The 11,741-nt window shown below is 39.7% G+C and overlaps 1 protein-coding gene across 4 annotated transcripts in view; it reads left to right on the forward strand.

Moving 5' to 3' along the window:
- LOC127064921 (zinc finger protein 608-like) overlaps positions 1-11,741 on the forward strand; it is a 180,207-nt gene that overhangs the window by 28,259 nt on the left and 140,207 nt on the right. The window contains exon 2 of one of the 4 annotated variants that reach the window (XM_050996587.1): positions 5,895-6,018. The exons of the other annotated variants lie outside the window; for them this stretch is intronic. The gene's annotated coding sequence lies outside the window, so the exon portion shown is untranslated. The remainder of the gene's footprint in view (positions 1-5,894; positions 6,019-11,741) is intronic. 4 annotated transcript variants of the gene reach the window in all.

Genomic DNA, 11,741 nt, shown 5'->3' on the forward strand with positions numbered 1-11,741 from the left:
TGTATTTCTATCTGTCTTTAAAAATTGTGACTATATACTAAGGTATTATTTTTTAGTTGTTAGAACGTCGTCTTATAAAGTCGACCTATTCCATGAGATTTTTCTTTTCTTTTTTTCTCTTTTCTGTTCCTTTTCTTTTTTTTGTCGGTGTAGGAGGATTTTGTTCGAATAGATATATTTCACGATGCCGTCCTTTGGATAGGTGAAGTTGTCTCTCTGTGAGAGGGAGGAAGAAGGAAGGAAAGAAAGAAAGAAAGAAAGAAAGAAAGAAAGAAAGAAAGAAAGAAGAGCGAGATGAAAATAGAGGCACGAAGCTTGGCGAATAGATGGATAGACGGAGATTTTACGTGTGTAAGAAGCAGGCATTAGAGTGTGTGTGTGTATTTTGTGTGTTTTTGTGTGTGGCTGTGTATATAGTGTGTGTGTGCTTGGAGTAGAGAGAACTCTCCTGTACAGTTTCGAAGAGGAAACGAGCGAGCGAGAGAGAGAGAGAGAGAGAGAGAGAGAGAGAGAGAGAGAGAGAGAAGGAAGAACGAGTTGTAGGGGAAACGTCGAGCATGGAACGAGGATAGAAGAAGAAGAAGAAGATGAGGAGGAGAAGGAGGAGGAGAAGGAGAAGGAGAAAAAGGGGTAGGGTAGATGGAGAGTTGCTATGTGATGGAGAAGGACGAAAGGAAGATACGAAGCGGGAGATAAAAGTGCTAGAGAGAAGGACGGCCAACGTGTTCTCTTGCTTGGACCGAGCAAGAAGAGACAGAGAGAGAGAGAGAGAGAAGGAGAGAGAGAGAGAGAGAGAGAGAGAAAAGACTAGCTTAGCGACGAGTGCGAGAAGGACGGAAGGGTCGTAATTTTTCAGCAGTGTGGCGCTCAGAATTTTAATGGCTCGAGCAGGACCGAGGGATGGGTAGCTAGAAAGAGAAGAAGAGAGAAAGAAAAAGAAAGAAAGAGAGAGAGAGAGAAGGGGGAAGGGGGAAGGCTTTATGGAAGGAGGGATTTTGCTCTAAGAGACGGAATATGCGAGCGAGAGAGCGAGATAATGCGACTCGTGAATGAGGACCAGACCGTGAAAGAAATAAACTTGCATATAAACATGAGCCAGTCTCTCTCTCTTTCTCTCTCTTCTTTCTCTCTCTCTTTCTTTCTGTTTCTTTCTCCTTCTTTCTTTCTATCTTTCTTTATTTCTCTTTGGTTCTCTCCTCTCTCGGTAGAATCTCTTATTATTGATACGACCGGCTACTCTCGAAGCCGTGTACATATGTATGTAGTACTTACTTACATACTTTGCTTCTCCGCTAACTGCGTCTTTGTTCCTTTTACCATAATCCATCCCTCTCACCCTCTCTCTTTTTCTACTTCTTTTCTAACCCTTTCATTCTTCATACAATTTCTTTCGCTTTCCTTCTCTCTCTCTCTCTCTCTCTCTCTCTCGCTCTCTTTGACATAGAACATAATAATGGGTTATAACGGAGTTGATCGCAAACATCTATAAACCCAATCGATTTACTTTTCTCGATAGAATAAAAATAGGAAATCGATTGTATTCTATGTCAACGATAAGACGGCGTTAACGAAATTGGTAGAAAGATCGTAAATCGTGAAATATTATCTGTTTTATATATACATATTATATATATATACATGTATGTATTATATGTATGTATGTATACAATATACACACTCCGACTGATGGATATCTCTGAGAAAACACATCGAGTGGAGTCATAGTAGAAGATATTTATGGAAAACGTTTCGAATGGGATATCTTTGGGAGACGCGTAACCACCGCCGCCGCCGCCGCCGCCGTCGCCGCGCACGTTTTCTTTGGACTTGAACGCGAGTTATAAACTCGCAAGAAAGCTCTTATCGATGCGGAGCTTGGCTCGTGGTCTATGTATCCGGACCGTGATGGATCGCGCTTTGATGGAGTCGCTACGAGCCCGAGCAGGATAATGAGATATATCGATCGCTACCACCGCCACTATACGTTCCCTGTTTTCGATGAAATATCGTTCGGCATTGCACGCTCTATATTCCTACCAGCTTTGCCGCGAGCTTATGCTACCTCTCTCTATCTATCTATCTATCTATCTTTATCTATCTATCTGTCTCTTTATCTCTCTTTCTCTCTCTCTCTCTCTCTCTCTCTCTCTCTCTATATGCTTCCTTCCGTGTTGCTATTTTATTCGCGTGATCCTCTATTCGAATTCCGAATAGCTAAACACCTTCTCATCTTTTATTTTAAAACTATTCGATTTCTTCTTCTTCTCTCTCTCTCTCTCTCTCTCTCTCTCTCTCTCTCTCTGTCTCTGTCTCTGTCTCTGTTTTTTCGTTTTTCTTTGTTTTCTTTATGTTCATTACGTCGCGTTCGTTCCAAACAAATTTTTCTCGTTCCGAAATTGTTGTTGTTCTAACTTCGACAAGGATATAAAAATTTATCGGTCCTATTGAAGCAACTGGATTCGAGTGAAAAATCCTATTGAAATAATAAATGTTATTGTCGAAATTATAGCTGTACAAATATATCTTGTATTTCTTAGATTAATGACGAAGAAAAAGTAATGTTCCCACGGGGAATAACGTCTCGAGATAGAGAAAAAGAGAGAGAGAGAGAAAGGAAGAGGGAGGAAAGAACTCGATTTATTACCGGTCGATTACTTTTCGCGTTGTCCTTCCTTGTTCCTATATAAATTGCAAATCTGCCGTGCTCGGATTTTTCAGTCCGCCGTTCAGTAATTTACATACATCGATCCCTTGTTCGAGAGAGAAAAAGAGAGAGAGAAAAAGAGAGAGAGAGAGAATGTGCGAGCGAGAGAAAGGGAGAGAAGAAGAAAAAGGAAAGGCTCGTAACTGTGGGTGTTGAAGTGAAACAAGTAGCTTGGCTGACGCGAATATCCCACCGACATGGAGGGTTATTGTGGTAATAAATCATGTCCTTATCGTGTTACCATTGAATAGGTATTAAAGTATTCCTTTTCGGTGGATTCCACGTTGATTTTCTTTTCATCCTTCTCTAGAGTTCTTTTTCATTGGCACGAATGCTTAAATGTATGAAACAAATTATCAATTTGTTTCTAATCAATTTATTTGCATCTTCCATCGTGGTTTTTATTTCTTTCTTTTTTTTTTTTTTTTTAATCGTTTAACTTTATTCTTTCTTTTCTTTTTTTCGTCGTTACATCGTTCGGTTTTTTTATTGTTTTTTGTTATTCCTTTTTTGTCATCCTTTCTTTTCTTTTTTTTCTCTATTCTTCTTTTTCCCCCTTTTTTTCCTTTTTTTTTGTTTCATTTTTTTTTTTTTTATTCCGATAAGGCAATCAGGAAAAATAGGATTTTGATTAATACGCCGATTAAAAAGATTAGCTTTAGGTTCAGCGATTATCGGTAAAAGCGAAAACGATTCGAATCCAGTACTAAATCCATCGAGCGTGAACCATCTGCATTGCGAGATTCCGCGCTATTCCATCCGCGAGAGGATCGACGAAGCCACGCCCATCCGGATATCGATTCGTTGACAGCGTTGCTTTTCGCTTACCCGTCGGACGTGCCGTGCTTTTCGACGAAAATTTAGGGAAGAAGAAAAGAAGAGTTCAAAGCTATTTCCTTTTTCGATAGTAGCTCCTGGTCAACTCGTAAAATATTATTTTCGAGATCGGAACGAAAGGAGAACGAAAGAAAAAGAAGGGAAAGGAAAGGAAAGGAAAGGAAAGGGGAAAAAACAGAGGAAATAGAGAAATAGAGAGGGAGAAAAAGAGAAAGAAAAGTTATTCTATTTCAGTTTGTAATAGTCAAAGATAGGGGAAAGACTCGATAAAAGAGAGAAAGTCGGGTCGAAAAATATGAGAAAAATCACCGTCGGTACGTCTCGTCTGAGAGGCAATAAAAATCCATAAGAGCGTAAATAGAAAACGTCTAAACCCCATGTTTCTCCCCGTTCCAACGTAGGAAACCCACAAACCTTCATTATCATCGACCGCCGCCTGTTCAAATAAACATACCCGTAACACTCAGCAAACCCCTTTCCTACCCTTTACCCAAGACCCCAAAGAGATTCTACGATGCTACTGGAAATACCATGGGGATTCTGAAAACGGATAAGAGATAAGAAAAGAAAAGGAAACGGAAAACCGATAGCCGAAAGCCATTTCCACGTTTCGCACTTTGGGATCGACTTTTGTTCTTCGAGTCGAACAGAATTTCACCGGTGAACCAGAGAGAAAGGGGTGGTGATCATCCCCTTTGGTAAGACCGTATCGTTGGCTACAGTTATGACGGATTACGTTGTATAAGTCTAAGGTTGCGGGATGAGAGAGAAAGAGAGAGGAAGAGAGAGAGAGAGAGAGAGAGAGACGGTTAAGAGAGTATATATGTACAAGTACGGAGAACGTGGAAACGTTCGAGTTTGAGGTAGAAGCTAGAGAGGAGCTTATGGTGGTGGTGGAAGTGGTGGTAGCGGTGGTGGTGGTAGTGGTGGTGGTGGTGGTGGTACTGCTGGTGGTAAAGTAGAGAAGAGAGGGAGGAATAGGGAAGGAGAGCGAGGTGAAGAAGGGAATGTGGCGAGGGGTTGGAAAGAGCGTTGAGAGAGAGAGAGAGAGAGGAAAGAGGAAGGGAGATAAAGGTGGCGGGGGTTGTTTCATTGAGGGGTGTTTCATATCGACCGCCACTTGGCTCCGCCTATCAGGAGACGCCGCCACCATGCGATCTCTCACCCGCACTTCCTTCCAAACCTCGTCGAATGCAAACAACTACGTGGCCTGTCCGCTAACCTCCACTCGATAACAATCATTGCAACCGGTGCATCGCTATGCCAGCTTGCACACAATCCCTCTTTTCCCTTGGTGCCACTTCCTATCACGCTGTTACCTACAACGTAGATACTTTGCCCTCCGGATATCTTTCACCCTTATCGTCACGTTCATTCCTATTGGAAAATATTTAAACTAATGAGAGAGAACGAGAGAAAAGAGAGAAAGAGAGAGGGAGAGATTATCTGTTTACATACGTATGTATGATATATGTATGTATGTATATACGTACGACCTTTGTATACAAAAGCAGTGTAGTAAACTGTCGCGTAAGGACGTACGATGATTCATTAAGCTTCTATATGTCGCGTTCCTTTTGTTTTTTGTTTGACTTGTATAACCGTCCTTTCCGAGTCTCATTGTCATTCATCGAGCGATCGTCGGGTAAGTTAGACGTATTATTAAACCTTCGCTTCCTTTTGCGTATTAGAATTTTATTTCGACGCATTTTATATCAACGATTTTTAACTTATTCGTTTCTCTCCTCGTTCCTTTTTAACAAACGCTTTTGCGCATACATTCATACGTAGATACCATAGGTACGTATGTGTCATAATTGTTTATTCTGTAATTTTTAGATACGATCGTAGCCTCATTCGAGAGAATGATTTCGCTTGATTAAAAACATATTTGCCATTTTGCGATTTCCACAACAAATTATTATTACTTGTCGATTTTCCCACGATAAAGCGAACGTTTGCGCGCATGCACCACCCCATAGCCTGGAACAATCTCTCCGTTTCTGCCGACCTGATTGCGCCAATCAGTTATGATTGCGTACCTACGACGATGGACCCGAACGTTCGATTGCTTCTCTCTCTCTCTCTCTCTCTCTCCCACTTTCTCTCTCCCTCTCTCTCTTTCTCTTTTTCTTTCTCTTTCACGCTGTTCGCCTCGGAACGAGTTTTCGATTTTATATCCGTTCTCACCTGCCAAGAAAGAGAGAAGGAAAGAGACAGGCTTGCTAACGAATCGAAACTCGCTTAATGCCACGATCGTCCGTGCACCGTATTTCATCTCGTTCACGAGCCATTCTCCGGAAGACCGATTCGATAAAAATTACGTCCTTACCGAGTCTCTTGTATTTTTCAGACTTCAGAGAGAGAGAGAGAGAGAGAGAGACAGAGAAAGTGAAAAAAAAAACTTCCAGCTCGTCGCATCGAATTTAAGAATCAAAAGACGAAGGAAAAATTGCGAAAGGATGATTTTACGAGCGGTACGAGTTACTTATCTATTTTGTTTATTTATTTATTTATTTAAAAAAAAACAAAAGTATTTACGTTGTAATAGTGTTAGAAATAGAACGATATAGTATTAACAAATTTGACAACGAGAAAAAGAGAGATAAAGAGAGAGAAAACTTTTGTATGCAGCTCGGTAGAAAATTTTTCAATCTGAAAAGAAATCGAGCGAGTAAATCGAGCACGCGCTCACACATATACACGCACACACATCGACAGTCGTCGTTATCCACAAGAGCTCTGCTAAAAGAGGAATCATATGCGATTCTTTGGTACAACACATAAAACGTAGGGTATTACGTCTGAAAAGTTTGGAGAGGGTGGTAAAGTTTATCAGACTTAGTAGTAAACCGCTAATTTAAGTAGGAATTTACTTGTTCCTTAACGAACATGAAATATTCATATTTCTTTCTTTTTTTTTTGTTTTCCTTCTCTGCTTATTACAATCGCAGGTCGTACATACACAAGGTCTTAGCTTACATTATATCTTACAAAAAAAATTATAAATTTATATTATCTCACTTTCAATAACCAACTTATATTAATAATGATAACGAAGAAATGAATTTCTTTTAGGAAAAGATAAATTTTCCGAGTATTTATACGAAAAAAAGTCTTTATGGACTTTGGTTTAAAATAGATCGTTGATTCTAGCGTCGATAAAATCGTAATGTTATTTGTTATTGAACAGAAAAGAAATCTCTCTTGACGAAACAAAAAAGGTATAGGAGGACGAAGACGATCATCGAAGATTCAATTTTCGACTCGATCGTACTTGTCGGCGACTTTTCAATTTCACGATGGATTGCACCGTCGCTCTTGGAGCTAAGCCGGGTATTTGACGTGGCCTCGACATCAAAGAAACTCGCACACCGTGTACTTACTCGCCGTTATGTGTACACACACACACACACACACATACACAATCGGTATCCCTGTGTATGTATGTAAGTTAGCACACGTTCGCGAAAGCAAATACGTTTGCGGATGCTCCGAGTCGACTACGGTCCATCGTCGTCTTCTCGAAGACGACGACGAAGAAGAAGAAGAAGATGCTGATCTTCGTAAATTCACGTTGCTCTTTGAAGTACCAACTTCGTCGTCGACGAAGTTTCATTAAAAACAGAAAAAAAAGATTACATCGAAAAAAAAAGGGAAAGAAAAAAAGAAGCAGAAGAAAATAAAAAGGAAATATCAGATCGTAAGCTGGCAGAGATTAATTACAACATTATACGAAGTTACTCACACGTTCGCCCACTTTCTACACGAACCTCGTGCATAAATCCTGCTTCTCGGTTACGAGCTAAAAGAAATTCAGTGAAAATCATTCATTTAACGATACACTTTTCAAAGGATAAACTTTTTAAAGTAATATCGAACAATAGATATTTTTATTATATCGAACGGTTCGATAATTTCCTTGACGCCGGCAAAAGCTTTATTAATATCGCAATAAAATCAACGAGATTGATTCAACATTTGAAGATTATCTTTTCGGTGATATTTCAAAATGAAAATTTTATATCTATCGTAACAAAAATTTAATGTGCCGAGATAACTTTTATTCCCTGTAAAATATCAATACGAAACTTTCGGTATCGCTCATTTTTCTTATTATCTTCGAGATGATGATAATAATAATAACAATAATAATAATAATAATAATAATAATAATAATAATAATAATAATAATAATAATAATAATAATAATAATAATAATATACGTGGAATAAAATTTTCACTTGTGATAAAATTACTGTAATTTATTTAATGACAGCTTTTAAGTGTTAATGCTCTTGGAATTGTTCGATAATGAAATAAATTCGATCGTGGAAGCACGGAATAATATCTAACATCGTGTATATATTCGCGCTTATGTACAATCCTATGCGTGTGTGTGTTTGTCTGTGTGGTGGATGAGTGTTATACGAGTGAGATGACACAGGTCAATGTGGGACTAGAGTAATACTATTTCGGTCTATAACACGAGAATATGGGATTACAATAGCGAAGTGAATATACCAAACTATGGATTGCGGCAGCACAGGGGTTGTTGGCGTTACAGTGGCTATTGTCAATACGCATACCTTCTAAATACAGCTTTATTCATCAAAAAGATTTTATCTTTGTTATCATTCGAAAAATTTTATCAGAGAATTATATTTAACATTATTTCGCTTTTTTTTTCTTTCTTTGTTTTCCTTTTCTTTTTTTTTTGCTTTTTTCAAACGATCACAGAGAATATTTCGATATTTAATTATTTATATAAAAATCATTTATCCAGCAAATATGATTATGCGTGCTATATAAAACGTGTATATACATATAAGCCTGTTAGATATAACGTGTATCGCAATTATCATTTGAAATCTGTTATCGAAGAAATATTTAATATCTTTAATATCTTTAATTACTAATATCTTTCAAACGAACGTAAGAATGTTTCTATATTGATTATATCTATAATAATCATTGTTTCGGACTAATTAAATAACGATACCAAAACGTGTGGATGTGTACGTACCATAGCGTGGTATATTTATGCGCGTGTGTATCAAAGTGTTAAAGATAAACGGCCACCAATAACTATCTCGGACTTTCTTCGAAGCGATAGATCATTTGCTAATTACATCTTGCTGTACAGTATGGCCCTAGTAAAGTTAAGATAGATAGAACGATAGAATAACTAGAGGTGTGTGCTAACACGTACATACACGTACATATATATATGCATACATAGATACATAGTATACCGCATAGTACTAGCACGCATCGTCGATTTCACATTCGATATCGCCACGGGCACCAGGAACGGCAGCAGCCGGTTAAGAGAGCAACTTGTTACAATGTTCGTAATACTGTCGTCGATCTTATAAGATACGGAAATCGTTCGGAAGCAACGTCGAAGATCGAGAAAATCGTTCCCCGGTTGATACGATAATGCGATCGCATTTGTTCGATGCTAATGTTAGTATTTATGAAATCGTTCGATAGCTTAACGATATTATCTGGATATAAGGAACGCGTATGCATACGCGTATACATACATCTATATATATATATATATATACATATAAATTGTAATAGTAAAAAATGGATGTGGGTAACCGCGGGAAATCTCATTAAAATGATTTACGATGGTGAATGTCGCGTCGATCGGAGTCACCGTTACTTAATTCTTAATTAGATAACAAAAAAAAAAAAAATAGATCTCTTTTCGATGCTCTAATTCGGATTCGAATTCTGACGTAGAATGAACGATATCGCTAGGAATAAAGCCCATCAAAATTATATATTCTTCTTTGAAGACATAGAGTGATAGAGAAAAAGAGTGAAGGAGAAAGAGAGAGAGACGAACATATGGTAGAGGTATAAGCTTATGTGTACTTAGATATGTATGTATGTATATAGGTATATATGATTATGGATGGATGTGCGCGTCAAGCCACGATTATTCGCACCTTTCTCGTGTTCGTGGTCGCGCTTGCTGTGTCAAAGAGTTTGTTGCGGGCAAAGGGATTTAAAGGATACCTCCGATAAAATGCAGGCCACGCAAAGCGCTTCTTCGTCGAGACTATCGTTGCCAATCTGCTAACTTTTTTTTCTCCTCGTCTTTCCCCTTCCCTAACTCTTATATCTTCGATCTCTCTCTCTCTCTCTCTCTCTCTCTCTCTCTCTCTCTCTCTCTCTCTCTCTCCTTCCTTCTCTATCTATCTATCCGTCTATCTATCTATTTCTATCTCTATCTCTATCTCTATCTCTATCTCTATCTCTATCTCTATCTCTATCTCTCTTTCTCTTTCCCCTTGATGTTCGTTCGATATACGCGTAGGTGAGAAAGAGAGAAGGCAGACACAGCGTATGCGTGTGTATTGAAGAGCGTATATGTGTGTGTTAGAATCTCTCTCTCGCCTACTCGATCTACGTTCTCTTCTCCGTCTCTGTCTCTCTTTCTGTATAGCTAGAGAAAGAGTATTTTATACTCTCTGTCCCTTTCTCTCTCACCCTTCTCTCTCTTTTTCTCTCTCTTGCTCTCTCTTTATCTTCTTTCTCTCGCTTTGTAGTCACGTAACTCTCTGTCCTTTTCTTTGTAACGTTCATCTTCTCTTTCTCTCTTCCCTTCTCCTTCTCCCTCTCTCTCCCTCTCTCTCTCTCTCTCTCTCTTGCCCTCATACTTTTTTCCTCTTCTTCTACATCCACACAGCTGCCTCTCTTTCTCTTTTTCTCTCTCAGTGTCGTCGTTCGCCTCTTCCTCGTACGCATTTCGTGCGCACTTTTATCGCCCCTTTGCTCCCTATCTCTCTTCGGTATCCTCTATGAGACAGTATATATGTATATCAGTCGTTCTACTCTTTCCCTCCCTCTCTCACTCTCTCTCTCTCTCTGTTTAGCTCGATCCTATCTTTATTTCTCTCTTCTTCTCGCATTCCTTGCAAATTCCATCTCTCTCTCTCTTTCTCACACACACACACCCACACGCACGCACGCACACACACGTCGTTCTCAGCACACTCTATCTCTTTCCTGCAGATACCCAATCTCTATCTCTCTTTCTCTCTTTTTCTCTTTCTCTTTCTATCATTTCATCCCTGTTCGTGCCAGCACATCTACACGTCTCTCTCTCTCTCTCTCTCTCTCTCTCTATTTCTCTTTCTTGCTACACACCTACATATAGATATTTATCTCACCTACACACGCCACACACACACATGTACACGTGTTTCACATTCTCGGCTCAGTCGTCCCTTTTCCTTCGCTATTATTCACTACTCCGGCCTACGGGCAACGCATACACAGGCACACACGACATAGACCCAGGGAATTCGTGTGACGGAGTCCACGAAGCTTCTCTCAGGCACAAGAGATCTGCACAACGCTGAGAAAGAGAGAGAGAGAGAGGGAGAGAGAGAGAGAGAGAGAGAGAAACAGAACAGAACAGAGAACAGAGAACGGAGAGAGAAAGAGAATGAGAGAAGCGTAGCGTGCACGTGACTGCACGCGCGAATACACATGCAGCCCTTCTCACGCATACATCCAATCGAAGTGGCACGGTTCGGTCTCTTTGTCAGCCACCCACTGCGTCTACGCAGAAGCAAATCGAGAATTTCACGCTTATTTGCCCAAATGATCGCGTCTCACTCGCGAAGACTCGTTTATAAGGGTAGCCCTTATGTTCTAGGAAAACACTGCCATTTTCAGTACGAACCCGATACCATATTTGTACCCATCTTATCATTTGCAGGTATATACATACAAGCGTACGTATATACATACGTACCTTATTACGTCTATCGGTTTGCTTATTAAATGAACCCTACCAACAGCTTTGACGACACGATCGAGGGCTGGGAATCGTTTCGCAAGCTATGCTTTTCAACGCCCCATCCCTCTCCTTCTCTCTACTGCATAAAATGCAGCTATATGCGGTGAGTGAGAAGGGTAGATATTTTACCAAACGAAGCCCCATAGCAACGAGCTGATTTTCGTGGCACTAATTTTCACCGAACCCACCAACATCGCCACTATCGCTACCACCACCACCATCGTCATCCTCATCCCCTTCTGCCATTCGCAGAGGGCGTTCATCGTACTTAATTAATCGTTCGAGTACCAATGAGAAGTCACGAACGTGATTATTCTACGCTTTCGAAATCCTTCCTTTTCTCATCGTCCTCTTTCCTGCGATCAAACAAATATG

Source organism: Vespula vulgaris, chromosome 7, assembly GCF_905475345.1.
Source record: "Vespula vulgaris chromosome 7, iyVesVulg1.1, whole genome shotgun sequence".
NCBI classification, from domain to species: Eukaryota; Metazoa; Arthropoda; class Insecta; order Hymenoptera; family Vespidae; genus Vespula; species Vespula vulgaris.